Source organism: Rutilus rutilus (assembly GCF_951802725.1).
Source record: "Rutilus rutilus genome assembly, chromosome: 15".
In the NCBI taxonomy this organism is placed as follows: Eukaryota; Metazoa; Chordata; class Actinopteri; order Cypriniformes; family Leuciscidae; genus Rutilus; species Rutilus rutilus.
In genome coordinates, this window is record NC_140220.1 from 38599144 (window position 1) to 38614927 (window position 15784).

A 15784-nucleotide genomic window follows, 5' to 3' on the forward strand; every position below is an offset into this window, starting at 1 on the left:
TGTGTTTTCATGTGTTCGTAGTCAAAACTCAAAAATGAGTTTATATTTAATTATTAAAAATTGCCATTATTTTATATGAAAAAGTTTTTTAATTGTATTTTATTTAGAAAATATTTTAGTTTGTTTTGTATATATTTTTTATTAGATCAGATAACATTTTAAGCTGTCATATGGTCATGTTACAATGTGCCCCTCGACATGTTACAATGTACCCCACCTATGGGGCATGTTGTCACATTTCACTTCCATTCTTTCGGGGTATATCAAGAAAAAAGTATATACTGTATTAATAAAACAAAAACACATAATTGTAGTAGACATGTGGGAAATTAATGTGGGGAAAAAATAAAAACTCTGAACCATAAGTAGATTTACACAAACTGAGAAAGTCAAAAAGCGTTACTTTGTGCCCCGCTCTCCCCTATTTGTTATATTCCTTTGCTCACTTGGTTCCTCCCTGTCCGCACCTGTGCTCTCGTCATCAATTGTGTCTGAGGCTGTATGCTGGCTCGTTGGCTTGTCGCGTTTTACCATCAGTGTGTAATGCGTGTGACGTGTACGTTCATTAATAAATAAACTGCAAGTGTCTTGCGGAAGAACATTGTAGCCGGAGCTACTTCTCTCCGTTAATGTCTATGGCGAGTCACGCAGGCACTGGGCAACTCCGCAGCTGAGACGACCCCGGGATAAAATAGTCCGAATATAAACACTTATTATAGGCGTACCGTAGTGATTCAGGATAAGTCAAAAACACGGTTTGGAAAATGGATTCATGATGTACATGAATACATACGTACTACAACGGCGTTCTGTTGCGCATGCGTGAATTTAACTGAGTAGTACACGACCATGCACTCGCACAAATGCGACCACATAAAATTTTAACTCGCACATTCTCAAAAAATGGTCGCAGTCTGGAACCCTGATTATTAATCTTGTTGGCTGGGTATACTTTTTCAGTTAAACAGTTAAATTGCCCTTTTTTGCTGTGATACAGTGACATACCATGTAGACTTCACAGTTGTTCAAGAGATATTTTATTAACTCCTTTTCTGAATTACATTAACATTTTATATTGAATGTCTACTGTTAAATATATGAACTAAGCATTACATGCCATGTTAAAGAATTCAATTTTTACCAGGCGAAAAAGACTTACAATTAAATGTATTAAATATGTACTTAAGTATGTTTTAGTACAAAACAAATGTACTTTAATGGATTTATAATACATTTAACAGTACGTCTTTTTCACCTTGTATGTACAACATAGGGAAATGTCAAAACATCATACTGTGTTGTAATAAAAAACGTCTAGGTTACGACCTCTGTTCCCTGAGAACAGGGAATGAGACACTGCATGGATGACGCTATGGGGAACACCCTCCATGTGAACCGGTGTTTGAAAAGCTGTACAATCACGGCAATAGAATTTGACTGGCGACAGCCTGTGACACTACTAGTGCGACTCAGAAGTATTAAAGAGGCGCCTAGAGAACATCGTTCCCCAATAGCATCATCGAAGCAGTGCAAGTTCCCTTTTGAAAGGGAACAGTTACTTTTTTAACAGAGGTTAATTTTGCTTTAATATAAAAATAAACTCCTCTTTTTCCCCTTTCACAGACACTGTGATCAAACAATTTCCAACACGTCTGAGATGCGAGCACTGATTCGAAGGAAATGCAACAATGAGGCAAACTCAAAGACCAATCACTCCAATTCACTTGAAGGATGAAGATGGTTTGAGTTGTGACAGTACTGTAACTGTTTGCAGCTATTAATGACAGCACTTTATTGACTGTAGTTAGGTTTATTGACTCAAGGTAGTTTTTTTGTTGTTGTTTATAATACCTCTGCAGATCACTGTATTTTATGTTAATGTTTTTTTTTTTTTTTTACAGTTTACATATGCTGCTGTACTGATGTACACTGGGTGTAGTACGTTAAAGTTTACTAGCTTTCAAAGTGTGTGTGTGTGTGTGTGTGTGTTTTATACAAATATTTTTTACTGTGTTTTACGGAATGATAATTTTTCACTGTATTTGTAATACATTCAAATATATTATTTTCATACTGAATGGTTTTATAAAAATGTATTTTTATTATACTAATAGTGGCTCTTATAGTGTTCTTCTAATACATTATTAATAAGCTGATATTATATTTAAAATATACTGGGAACACATTAATGTGAAGCTAAAAATATACTTAAGCTGTAGTTCGAAAACATATTTAAATTGTATTAAAAATACAAGTGCAGAAGTGCTATTAAATTACACTAAATGTACTTAAAATAGGTCCATTTTAACACAATTAAGTATATTAAAATATATTACTATTACCTTAAAATTGACCTTAAATACATATTAAAGTATACTAAGTATATTTGAAGTTGTCTCAAAATAACACATTTAATACATACTTAATACTGTACACTTAAAATACATTAAATATATCAAAATTTAATTTATATTATTTAAATATTTAAATATATTTCCTTTTCACCTGGGTTATTACACATTTTATTCCCCAGCAAGCTAACATTAACATGCTTGGCTTTAGGTGAGACATTTGTCCGTGCAAGGCCTCATCACCTTCAGACCATGACAGAGAGTCACAGAGGATTTCAAAAAAAAAGTCTGAAAAATTGAGGATGCTTGATACTTCAGTTAATGGGCTGGTCCTAATTGCGGTCAATAGTGCAAACTGCACAATCGCATGCATAGCAAAAGAAAGAAGAGAAAATAGAAGAAAGAAAGAGAAAAACAGACTGATTCTCTTCAGCCAGGCATTCATATAATACTTTTAATCTTACAGTTAAATCCGGTCTCTAGTTCATAAACGCCAGAGGAGAACTGGCCCTCGACTGAGCCTGGGTTCTCCCAAGGTTTTTTTTTTTCTCCATTAGGTCACCTGATGGAGTTTTTCGGTTCCTTGCCACTGTCGCCTTTGACTTGCTCAGTTGGGGATATTTGGGGATATTTAATTTAATTAATCAATCAACAATACTATTGATCAGCATTACCAAACGTGGACGTTTTCCACTAGAAACAAACATTGATGTATTATTTTAATTTAATACTGTGAAGCTGCTTTGATACAATCTGTATTGTGAAAAGCACTATATAAATAAACTTGACTTGACTTGACTTGACTGATTCGTGTCTGGCCATGACCATGGGCAACCAATTCATTGCTATAGAAATAGCTTAACTGTAAATAATGGTTGAATTGTCTGTTTTATTCATATGACATGCAAAGCAAGTTTAATACACAAAGAAATCTCGAGAAATAATTTATTCCCCCAGCCCTTAATGCATTGTGTTTCTATGTTGAGCATCAGTGGATGTTTTCAGCTACTGTAATAGTTGTGTTTGAGTCCCTCAACTGTCCTCAGTGTGAAAAGATGGATCTCAAAATCATACAGTCAGTGCTGGAAAGGGTTCAAATATGCAGAAAACGTTGGAAAACCAATGAATGTGCAGGAGCTGGAGGATTTTGCTGAAGAACAGAAGAAGTTTGCTCAGGACAAACAAGGGAATCAAGAACAACCATCACAAAACATAGAAACAGTCGTCCTGGTAACAACAGTTTCAAGGGTATGTAAACTTTTGAACAGGCTAATTTTTTTATATGGTCAGTTATTATTTTGTCTTGTGATATATATGTAAAAATGACTAAATAAAAAAATAACATGCACTTTTTATGATCCCTCTGTTTTTGTTAAAATTGTTACAATTTTCGCAAGTTCTGCAAGGATTATCCCTTTAAGCACAGTGTAAGTTGCTTTAGATGAAAGAGTCTGCTAAATAAATAAATTAGTTCAGTAGGCCAAAAGAGCTCCAGTTGCATCTATACTTTATAAGTTTAGTGTGGGTCACATTAAGTCCACAGTGCGGGTAACTGAGACGCCTGACTTAATTTGGAGCGCTCACATAGAGTATCACCCTACTGCACTAAAGAGAGAGAGAGACTTTAAAATTAGCATTTCTTGATTTGCTTAAAATTCCTTTATTCGGATGCCTATTGGAGACTGAAATCTAAAGTGCAAAAAGATCCCGGTTATCTTACATATGTGTGATGGGCCCAGGACGATCTTGATCAGATCAGTATAACCCTTTACAGTATATCTGGAATTAACATGTTCGTATCCGCATATTTTTAGCCGCATTGAATTTAGACTTTTATTCCAACGCGTCCCCAATGCAGGTATAGAGATTCGACAGGACTTCCCCATGTCAATGCATGTCAATCAGCTGTCAATGCATAACAGCAGCCTCATTTAACAGCTCTAAACCAGACTATGAGGAGGCCCACGACTAAATACATGCATGGCCACTTCTGACTGATTAAAGCTCCTTGTTCAGACTTAATTAATGCTCCTGCACATAGAAAAGTATGAAAATATTTATATTATTTAAGTTTAGTAATCTAATTAATTTACTAACATATATAAAACATGTGAAATGCACTAACAATTAAGAACTAGATTTCTCAAAACATGGAATAAGTAGAAGAAAGAAACAGTAACATTAGTTAATTCATTAAGTATCATGAACTAAAAAGTATTTTCACTGTGAGTTAATGTTAAGTAACATGGTATTGACAGTTTTCAGTCACGTGACTGGTGTGGAGAACGTCTCGGTTACGTATGTAACCCTCGTTCCCTGAGTAGGGAGCAGAGATGTTACGTCGTGACGACGAATGTGGTTTCGCTTAGAAAGCCTCTCATCTTCGAGAAATAAAACGAGCCAATGGCAAAGAAATGCCATGGGTCTGCTGAATTTGCATTGCGTAACTCCACCTTACCTCGTAGGTATATAAGGAACTACGCTGGCAACATGCAGATATGTTTATTTACTGAGGAGCCGAGACTGAACTCCGGCGTTCCAGCGGTACTGCGGAAGTGGCAGAGAGACGCTACTCAGGGAACGAGGGTTACATACGTAACAGAGACGTTCCCTTTCGTGGTCACTACGAGTTACATTGTGATGACGAATCTAATCTAATTCCCAGTCTAATCACGCCACCTCGGCTATCTTCCAGTGCCATGCGTAAGTCTGAGATCCCTGTCGTGAGATTAGCACGGGCGAAGGACTCCTACTTAACACAGGAATACCAAGGTACACTGGGAAGCATATCTCAGCGGAAATATACAATCAGTGCCATCCCGAAAGGGGGGGGACTTACAGAATACACATATGACCTGGGAGGGGGCTGCATATGGAGAATCACTGGGGTGTGGTGTCCAGCCGCAGGTGGAATATTTCAACCCCAGGGGTGGCAAGGTGGCTTGCCAAGGGAAAGACACATGCTGAGAGAGGCTTACAGTGGAAATACACATGTGGGGGTCGCCCAGAGGGGGAAACCATGCACACGGCGGCACCTAGCCAATCGCGAAAGCATAACTCTGGCGTTGATGTCAACAGTGCTGGAGGAACTCAGGGCCTCTCGGGGAGGCTCACCTGAGGAGAATATCGCACGTATCCAGTCCGTGGAGTGGAATGGCCAGCAAGCGAAGACACCTGAGCGGGTCCTAGTTCCGGCTGGTTGAAGCGAGTACGTGAGGGGACACTGGCTCCACTCGGAGGTTATAGAACCTGGCAAATGTGTTAGGTGTCGCCCAGCCTGCAGCTCTGTAGATGTCTGTTAGCGAGGCGCCATGCGCTAGAGCCCAAGAGGAGGCCACACTCCGGTGGAGTGGGCCTTCACACCAAGTTGACACGGCATGGTTGACCTTGCTGCTGGTATGCCAAAGCAATGCCGTCCACTATCCAGTGAGGCAAGCTTTGCTTGGAGAGAGCCTTTCCCTTCAGCTTCCCACCATAACACTGCGTTCTGTCTACGTAAGCATGGAGGGCGCGTACTGGACATAACAGTGCCAAGGCTGGGTCTGCCTCCTCCAAGGGCAGCGCTTGCAGGTTCACCACCTGGTCTCGAAAGGGAGTGGTGGGAACTTTGGGCACATATCCAGGCCGGGGTAACAGGACCACGTGAGAGTAGGCCGGCCCGAATTCCAGGAACACTTCGTCAACCGAAAATGACTGCAGGTCCCCTATCCTCTTGATGGAGGCCAATGCAACCAGGAGCGCTGTCTTCATTCACAGGAACTTAAGCTCCACTCAAGCTCAAAGGGAGCACTCTGCTGGGCAGTTAATACCACTGAGAGGTCCCAAGAGGGAACGAGAGGAGGGCGAGGAGGATTCAGTCTTCTCGCTCCTCTCAGGAACCTGATGATCAGGTCATGCTTTCCCATGAAGTTACCTTCAACTGCGTTGTGATGTGCGGCGATGGCAGCAACATACACTTTCAGTGGAACAACATACACTGTCCCTTCTTGCAGGAAGGAAAGCACGACACTGATCAGGCATTTTCTGGGGTCTTCTCGGTGAGAAGAGCACCAGGTGACGAAGAGGTTCCACTTCAACGCGTAAGCATGTCTCGTGGACGAGGGTGCCATAGGGTGCTCCGTCCCTGAAAAAGGAGGTCCTTCCTCAGAGGGATTAGCCAGGGTTAGGTGCTGTCGTGAGTAGGGCTGGGTATCGTTCAAAAAATTTCGATACCAATACCGATACCGATACCTTGATTTCGATACCGGTTCCTGATCGATACTTTTTTCGATACCAATTTTATGAAATCCATTTTAACAAGATTACATAACACATTACCTCAGAAAAACTTTGGTTTTATTTTTTCATTTTGACTCATGCTCCTTAGTCAGTGCACAAAGGAACAAAAAAAGCACAAAGGAACAAAATATTCCTTATACATATACATAAGGTACAAAATATTTTTTTTATAAAGAGCTCATGCTCACCAAAGCTGAATTTATTTCATCAAAAATACAGTAAAACTTGTAATATTGTGGAATAGTATTACAATTTAAAATCTTATTTGAATATATTTCAAAATGTATTCCTGTGTTGTCAAAGCTGAAATATGAAAACAGTTTTTGGAAGGTCATTTTTGATCACTTTAATGCATGCTTACTGAAAAAAAATTCTGACCAACACGTTTTTGAACGGCAGTGTACATTCAGTAGGTCATTATTGCAATATAAACACAGTCAGAGTGATCAACAAGGTATCTCTTCATTTACCAGTCGAAGACGCAGCAACTTTCTGCTCTTATGTTTACTCCGTGCACTGTCAAGGTGCGCGCGTCTCATAACAGTATGTGCGGAGAGTTCCGCGCGTCTCCTGTATGTAGAGTTTGCGTGTATGTGCGTGAGCGAATTTAGGCGTGTCGTTGTGCATTTCATATGTATTTGTTTGAGCACTGACGTTGACGAGTTAACCCCTTAGGTATCGAAATCTGGTACCGAAAAACAAGTCATTTTTCGATACTCGATAGTATCGAGGCAATTCGGTCGGTACCTAAAAAGTATCGAACTCGGTACCCAGCCCTAGTCGTGAGGAGTACTAGTACGGAGAACCAGGTCCGGTTGTGCCAATGAGGGGCAACCAAAATGACCTGCTCCTCGTCCTCCCTAATCTTGCACAGGGTCTGTGATGTACGCTACTGTCGCGGTATTGTCTGATCGGACTAGTACGTGCTGATTCTTGGGTTCTGTCCAGGAGCCCGCGGCCGCATGTCCATTGCACATGGCAGAGCTGAGGTTCGTCCACGGGGTGAAGGTCTGACGGCAGATCGGAGTAACTGGTACTCGGAGCGTGCCATGTTGCCATGCCCACCTCGGGACTCGATCGCGAAGCCAGAGCTGAAGCGGTCTCATATGAAGCAGTCCGAGCGGCGTTACTGCGGCTGCGGATGCCATGTGCCTCAGGAGCCTCTGAAATAACATCAGTGGAACCGCACTTCAGCAAGTCAGCAGTGACTGTGCACACGACCGTTAGCGGATGGATCACGCGCCCACATCCAGAAAATACACGGGCAAACCGTCTTGAAAAAGACGTGCCACTTGCAGCTCTTTTAGAGAGAGGAAAAGCTCAGCAGAGTGCTGAAGCGCCAACACACACACTGTCGGCAGATCACTGCACTGATCAGCAGCAGGCAATGCGATCTCGCTGGACACCAACACACTGAAGAGCCACTCATCTCGTAGATTGAAGATGATTCAGAATGGCTTGTGGGAGTGAAGAGAACTCTTGGCTCGGAAGCGAAAACATATCTGCATGTTGTCACTTCCTTATATACCCACGAGGTTAGGCGGAGTTACGCAATGCAAATTTCGCAGACCCATTTGCATTTCTTTGCCATTGGCTCGTTTTATTTCTTGAGGATGAGAGGCTTTCTAAGCGAAACCCCATTCGTCGTCACGACGTAACTCGTAGTGACCACGAAAGGGAACTGGAGGACAAAACATCTGCAGAACTGCTGCACAGGCCTGCCAATCTGTTTCAAACCACGGATATTTACATCACATCTCAAAAGAAGAAAAACTAATATATGATCCATATACAGCACCTGCTGCAGTATTTCAATCAGTAAAAACAGCAGGATATCCATCCAAAAACACTTACTGTAAAAAACACTTGAATTGCCTTAATGTACTAAAACAGTGATTTTATACAATCAAATGCAGTATACAGGTTATTGATGATGCAGATTACATTCAGGTGAGCAGATGAGCCCAGAATATGAACACAACACGCTCAATGGTTAAGTGTTTTCTTTATAATGGTTTTATATGGAAAAGCGCTTAATGAGATGCTGTGCATTGCGTTTATATTCAGGGTTCATCGCTTGCCTATATATATTATACATCATCAATAAGGTGTATACTGAATTTTTCTTGTAATATCACTCTCTGCATTAGTACTTAGTACAAACCTGATGAACCTGGACAGGCGGGCAGTAGAGGAAAGCCTTGTTTTGCCCTGCAGGTGTGTGTTCCTTTATGGGTGTGACGTCATGAGAAAACTATTAATTGATTGGTCTGTACTGTCCACTGATGTTACTGGATTTCAGCCCACATTAACAACTGTTAACACTCCTCACAACATACTCAACCCTAGCTGACTTAGCAAGAATCACCCAGACTTAATCTTGCAAATACAAAAGTGGAATAAAACTGCAATCGAACAAGAATTGTCCCTAATTCATTGGTCATTGCCAGATGGGTATGTTCTCATTAAAACTTCATGCACACTGTTGGGATAGAGAGAATGAGTGCTGTGTAACTGACTGTACAGGGCTGTTGGCGAGAGCGTAAATGAGTCTTCAGATGAGATCAACCATAAAGAGCGTTGCTGAGATGCTGTTGTCTTTAATTATTTACATGATCGGCCCTCAGGGTCTGCCTGGAGACGAGGCCTTACACAATAACTGCCTCGTTCAACACATTAGCCTGTGGAGTGCTTTAGGGCTGTCAAAATAACTGAAAAGCTAAATTCGAATTTCTTTCTGAAATATTAGCAACATTCAAATTATATTCGAAATCTAAAGGCAATACTTTAAAAAGAGAGGGTTTTCGTCAGCAGGAAGAGCCTTTTCATGCCATTTTTCACATTAACAATGTAATCCAGCACTGTATACTGGATAAGCTAACAGAAACACACTGCGTCAGTTACATCGTCATCATCATCATCATCATCATCATCATCATCATCATCATCATCTCTCGCGCTTCTCTCGACACACCAAAAATTCAAAGGTGCAGGTTTTTTTAAATTCAAAGAATATTCAAAATTCGAATTTTTATTTGACAGCCCTAGAGTGCTTTCACGTCTGCCTCCAGGAACATGTAAATCCATATCCTATAAATATCACACCAATTTTTGAGAAAAAAGGTCTGTAAAATCCTGATGGGACTATCATCTGTTAGCAGTAACACCTGACCTTTAGTAACTGTTTGCCAGGCAACAATCAGCAGATTCAGGTGTATAAGTAGAAAACATGTGCCACTTCTCTCTCTCTCTCTCTCTCTCTCGCTACCTTCTTTACTTTCAGTGAAATAACCCTTTCATGAGGCCACACACAGAAACCTTGACTAACATGATAAGTGGGATTATATGCTCCAAGAGTGTAGGATAAGCCCCTTTAAACTGTATCTCTTCAGAACAACGTCTCCACCAGCAGAATGTCTGAAATCCCATACAGCATCTTTAATGTTCGGGAAACAGAAAGTCCCGTCCCACTTCACTGAGCAGCTTTATAGCCCACCAGGTTCTCACAGGGCTTGTGGAAACACACCTATATTCATTATGTAATGTGATTAGTGTCAGTGACAGTAATGGCTCATTTCCACTGAGCGAAACGGTACGGTACAGTACGGTACGGTACACAATTATTTCCGTTTCCACTGTCAAGAGTTGTGAATGGTACAAAAATGCCGAACCATGCCATACCACTTTTTCGGTACCCTTCCGTTGAGGTACCTAGCACAGTGGTACGGTACTAAAGGGCGGAGCTAGACTCACTGCAGAACGTTGATTGGTTGACAGAGTATCATCAGATTCGTCACTTGCGCGTGCCACAAGGGGAATGACAACATAAGAGGCACCAATTTTTAATATACAGTTGAAATACAAAACTACTGTTATTGTGTTACGAAATGTAGTTTTAAGAGTTTTTCAGGCGAGAATGTAGTTGTTTAAAGCTCAAATCTGTGGTTTATTTATAAAGATTTATGAAAATTTGATCCAGGTTGTGAGATCCAGGCAATCACCAGGCGCTCTGCGCTCATGTACCCCGCCTGGAACAGCCTTTCCTCATCTAGTCCTTCTGACGTTTGCTGCCGACTCTGACGTCTCTGTTGTGGTTAAACATGAGATATAATTCGTCTTGTGTATTTCTAATGGGCGATCTTTGGTCTTGTGAATCTATAATTTGTTCTTTTTATTTTAAAACTTTATACTTTATAAAGCTATTTAACTTTACCATTGTAACGTTAGACTAGAGCGCTGACTGTATGTTTGCTTTATTTCTTATTGTATAGCTTCTTGTACTTTCTACTTAGACTTCTATAATGGCTATTATTGATAAAACTGAAATTTAACAAAAAGAGACAGGGTTGAGTTTTGTCATTTTAAATTTTATTGCAGTGAAGATGATTAGAGTACAAATGCACATATTGCCTGAACCATATTAATAAGTTTAATATTTGTAAAATTTAAACGAAAAGAGGCAGGGTTGTGTTTTATATTTTGTGTTGTTATAAGTAGGCTAACGTTACATGCAGTGAATATAATCAATACGCGTTGCCTGAAACACATTTGTGTGGCTATAATGTTTAAGATTTCTTTAAATGAAAACAAAAAGAGGCAGAGTGGTGTTTTATAACATATTTAGTTTTATTGTTGCCTAAAATGTACGTACAGAGATAACTGGAGTAGCACAGCGAGCTAAGTGACTCAGAATTATCCGAACTTTGCGTACTTGCTATTGAGAAACGCCTAATGTCAGCGCTTGGCTTCTTGTGACAAACATGCCAAGAAGCAGGAACAAGATCTGCTCATCTGTTGTTGTTTACTATGTCGCTTTCTTCTTCACGTGAAAAAATGTCGTTGATCGCTTCTTTCTGGCATAGGCTACACCACGCCTATCAAGTAAGGGTACTGTTGGCAGTGGAAACGCTAGCCGATTCATGGTTTACCAACCCGAAACTGTACCGTACTGTACCGTACCGTACCGCTAAGTGGAAACGAGCTATAAGAGCACAATTACTGAATCCACAGTACAAAGTATAAGCGTCACTGACTGATCATAATACTAATAATGATTCAGAGACTGCATGTCACACTCAACACAAGAAAAAACCCTGCAGATCTCTCATACAGAGGAACAGCATGTCAGTAGCATTATTAAATTATTAGAATATGATTTTTTCCCTTGGACCAATCAGAGCACACTGTTTTTTTTTTTTGGAAAGGCAGGATTTAAAGAGACAATAAAATAAAACAGAGCGTTTCAGGCTGAGGGTGAAAAGAGTATTGTATGTCATGTAAATGTATTCTTGCAGACCCCAAAATTGAAATTGTAAACTTGGAAATAGGCATAATGTGGTCATTTTAAAGGAGATGCAGTACTAAAACTGAGTGTTTCAGCCAGTGTCACAATGAAAATAATAATTTGTGTATTTGTGCATCAATGACAGTTTTTGCACATAAATTACCTTAATTGACATAAGTGACCTTTAAGAAAGGTTAAAACAACATAAAAGGGCATGTTATGAGCCGAGGATAACAAGCAGGGAAAGAAAACAGAGCAGCTGAGCTTGAGTTTGTGCTTCCACCTACAGAAAGCTGAACAGGCGTAGGCAGAGCAAACAAAGCACGCTGAAGAGTGTTAATGAACTATCAATAGACTGACGAACATGTGCTCCATTATCATGAGCAGAGCCGTTGCTAAGAGGAGAAAATACTCTCAGTGGCCTCGCTTTTACTCTAATATTAGATCATTTCTGTGTGCTGAGCTACACCATCATTTCTCCCCCCGCTCCTCTTAAAAGGGAACAAACCATCAACACTAGATTACTTAACGAACCCTCAACACTAGATTACTTCTCAAACCCTCAACACTAGATTACTTCTCAAACCCTCAACACTAGATTACTTCTCAAACCCTCAACACTAGATTACTTCTCAAACCCTCAACACTAGATTACTTATCAAACCCTCAACACTAGATTACTAAACGAACCCTTAACACTAGATTACTTCTCAAACCCTCAACACTAGATTACTTCTCAAACCCTCAACACTAGATTACTTCTCAAACCCTCAACACTAGATTACTTCTCAAACCCTCAACACTAGATTACTTATCAAACCCTCAACACTAGATTTCTTATCAAACCATCAACACTAGATTACTAAACGAACCCTCAACACTAGATTACTAAACGAACCCTTAATACTAGATTACTCAAACCCTTAACACTAGATTACTTCACAAACCCGCAACACTAGATTTCTTATCAAACCATCAACACTAGATTACTTATCAAACCCTCAACACTAGATTTCTTATCAAACCCTCAACACTAGATTACTTATCAAACCCTCAACACTAGATTACTTATCAAACCCTCAACACTAGATTACTTATCAAACCCTCAACACTAGATTTCTTATCAAACCCTCAACACTAGATTACTTATCAAACCCTCAACACTAGATTACTTATCAAACCCTCAACACTAGATTTCTTATCAAACCCTCAACACTAGATTTCTTATCAAACCCTCAACACTCGATTACTAAACGAACCCTTAACACTAGATTTCTTATCAAACCCTCAACACTAGATTTCTTATCAAACCCTCAACACTAGATTACTTATCAAATAAGAGTTTGATGTACAATTTGAGACCTGGAGACCTCTGTCCATTAGCGTTCCCATTCATCTCAGGGAAAAGGGAATAGAGGCTGAAAAATTTACCAAAGATGTACTTTGTATATTGCTTGCAGTATATTGTTGAGTTTTGTTTGAGCTTTTCCTCCATAACGGGAGGACCCTGATCAGCCTAATCCCTAGAGTATGTAATAAATCTGCATTGTAAATGAGTTATCAGTGCATGAATATTTCACATCCACACCGAGGGAGAGATGCTTTCATAGCGGATGCCTTTTTGGACACAGAGGTCAGAAAAGAAACTAATCCACTTCAATCTCTCTCGTTCTGGACGTCACACTAAAAGCTCCTCTTCTGAAAGCAGAATCAATTGGCAATTTCTCTGGGAAGGAAGCGACAGCACTTTAATACTGAACGGATCAGTTCTGCATCCCGCTGATGAAATTTCCCAGAGGATCAAAGTGAGAGAAGCCAAAGATGGCCGGTCCAGTGCTGACCATAAATGATCTTCTGAGAGGAGTGAGGAGCCGCTCCGCTCATCCCTCTAGATTGGACTGAAGCGATCCGTAAGGATGCCGGATTAAGGTTGAGCTGTGGTCACTGCGGGATCAGCTCTGCCATCATAATCTATTATCACTTACAGTCACACTGAGAGATTAAAACAGCGAGGTACTCGAATGCCTCCGACAGGGCAGATAATCCCGCTGGGAAACACTTCCCAAACAAAGCTGCCGCTCTAAAAATAACACTGATCCTGACAGGAGTCCTGCAGTAAGCAGTTTCCCTCCAGAACAAGCCACAGATAAACTGTCTGCTGCTTTTTCATGTAAAGTCCAACACTAGAGTGGTCCCAAAAGAAAGATTATTTAGTGTGATGAATCCTGTTCCTCCAGCTCAAATAACACCCATGATGTATAGATGAATAACACAAACACAAGCTGCACACGTATGTGTGTCTAAAGCACATACTCCTATTGACTGCCATCATCACTGTACAATGTTTGACATGCCATCTGCCACAAATGTTGATGATCATGATTTCATATACAATATATTAATATTTTCATATTCCATTAATTCCTGGTGTGCAGATATAAATCCTGCAGGAAGTGTTTATCAGCTCTGCACAGAAGTTAATGTGCGGCGGGATCTGGGCTGAACACCAGAGATCTGATTCCATGATTTTGACGATGAAGGTTCAGAAGCAATCAGGATAAAAGTGCACTGTTTTTATATGATTTATTAGACATTTGGCCGTCATTTCTGCAGGAGAGATGAGAGATCTGGCCTGAAGCAGAACTGCTGTGTGTCGCAGGTATTCACCGTTGAATGACTCTAATATATAGCAGAAGTTATGTAAGGTTTCAGGATCAGTGGCTGCTAAGAGGGAATGACTGACATATTCTACTTGTTTTAACACTGTACACAGGGGTGTAACGATCCCCTCATGTCACGATTTGATACATATCACGATACTGAACTCACAATACAATATTATTATACTCCAAGACATGATAAAAGGTCAACAAAAAATATAGTTGATTAAAATGCTAAATTTGGTATTACATTGTGGGGTAAATGAATAGTCTTGGACATGGTGCTGGAAACCCAATGCACAGGACAATAGAGTCATCAGAATAAAAATATTCATAATTATGAAGGTGAAAATACAGAATTATTTTACACGACCATGCTTTCATTCTGACTAGACATATTTAAATAATGTAGGCCACTTTTTACTGGTAACATCAGACATTTGGCATTATCAGAACCCACAAATATTCCCCCATTGCATTATTATATAATATAGTCAACATTATATATAGTAGTTTAATGTAATGTAGTACTGACACTAAAACTCTGTAAACTTGAATTTTTTCCTCACAGTAATTTTTATTTTGGGTGAACTATCCACGATACATATTGTTGCATTTTTGTATTGTGATATATATTGTGACACGATATATTGTTACACCACTAACTGTATTTTGTCAGTGAGAGTCAACAGAGACGTCAGGAATGATGCTGTTACCTGTATGGAGCCGCTGCTCAGACATAGAGTCAGTCCATCTCAGGATCCTCCCGTCTCCAGCTGAAGATGATGATGATGATGACACACCTGAGGAGAGGAGAGCATCAGGTGAGCGTTCTCATGTTCTCTCATGTTCTCTCATGATCATGTGTGAGACTGATGACACTCCTGAGGAGAGGAGAGCATCAGGTGAGCGTTCTCATGTTCTCTCATGTTCTCTCATGATCAGTGGTGGACAGTAACGAAGTAAATGTAATTCGTTACTGTACTTAAGTAGCTTTTTTGCGTATCTGTACTTTACTGAAGTATTTCAATTTGGGGAGACTTTTACTTTAACTCCACTACATTTCAAGGTCAAATATCTTACTTTTTACTCTTTCTAAATCAGTCGTTCCTTTTTATTTATGAGTGGATAAAAACTTAACTGGTCAAACGAGCCACCAATCACAGCACGCGTTTAGTTTTGAACTTGTTTTACTTGCCCCTGTTGGCGCC

General features: G+C 40.0%; 1 protein-coding gene across 1 annotated transcript in view; it reads right to left on the reverse strand.

The window, feature by feature from the left end:
* Positions 1-15389, reverse strand: part of lrfn2b (leucine rich repeat and fibronectin type III domain containing 2b) — a 36576-nt gene extending 21187 nt beyond the window's left edge. Inside the window, exon 1 of the mRNA XM_084432871.1 lies at positions 15290-15389. The gene's annotated coding sequence lies outside the window, so the exon portion shown is untranslated. The remainder of the gene's footprint in view (positions 1-15289) is intronic.
* Positions 15390-15784: the final 395 nt, after the last annotated feature.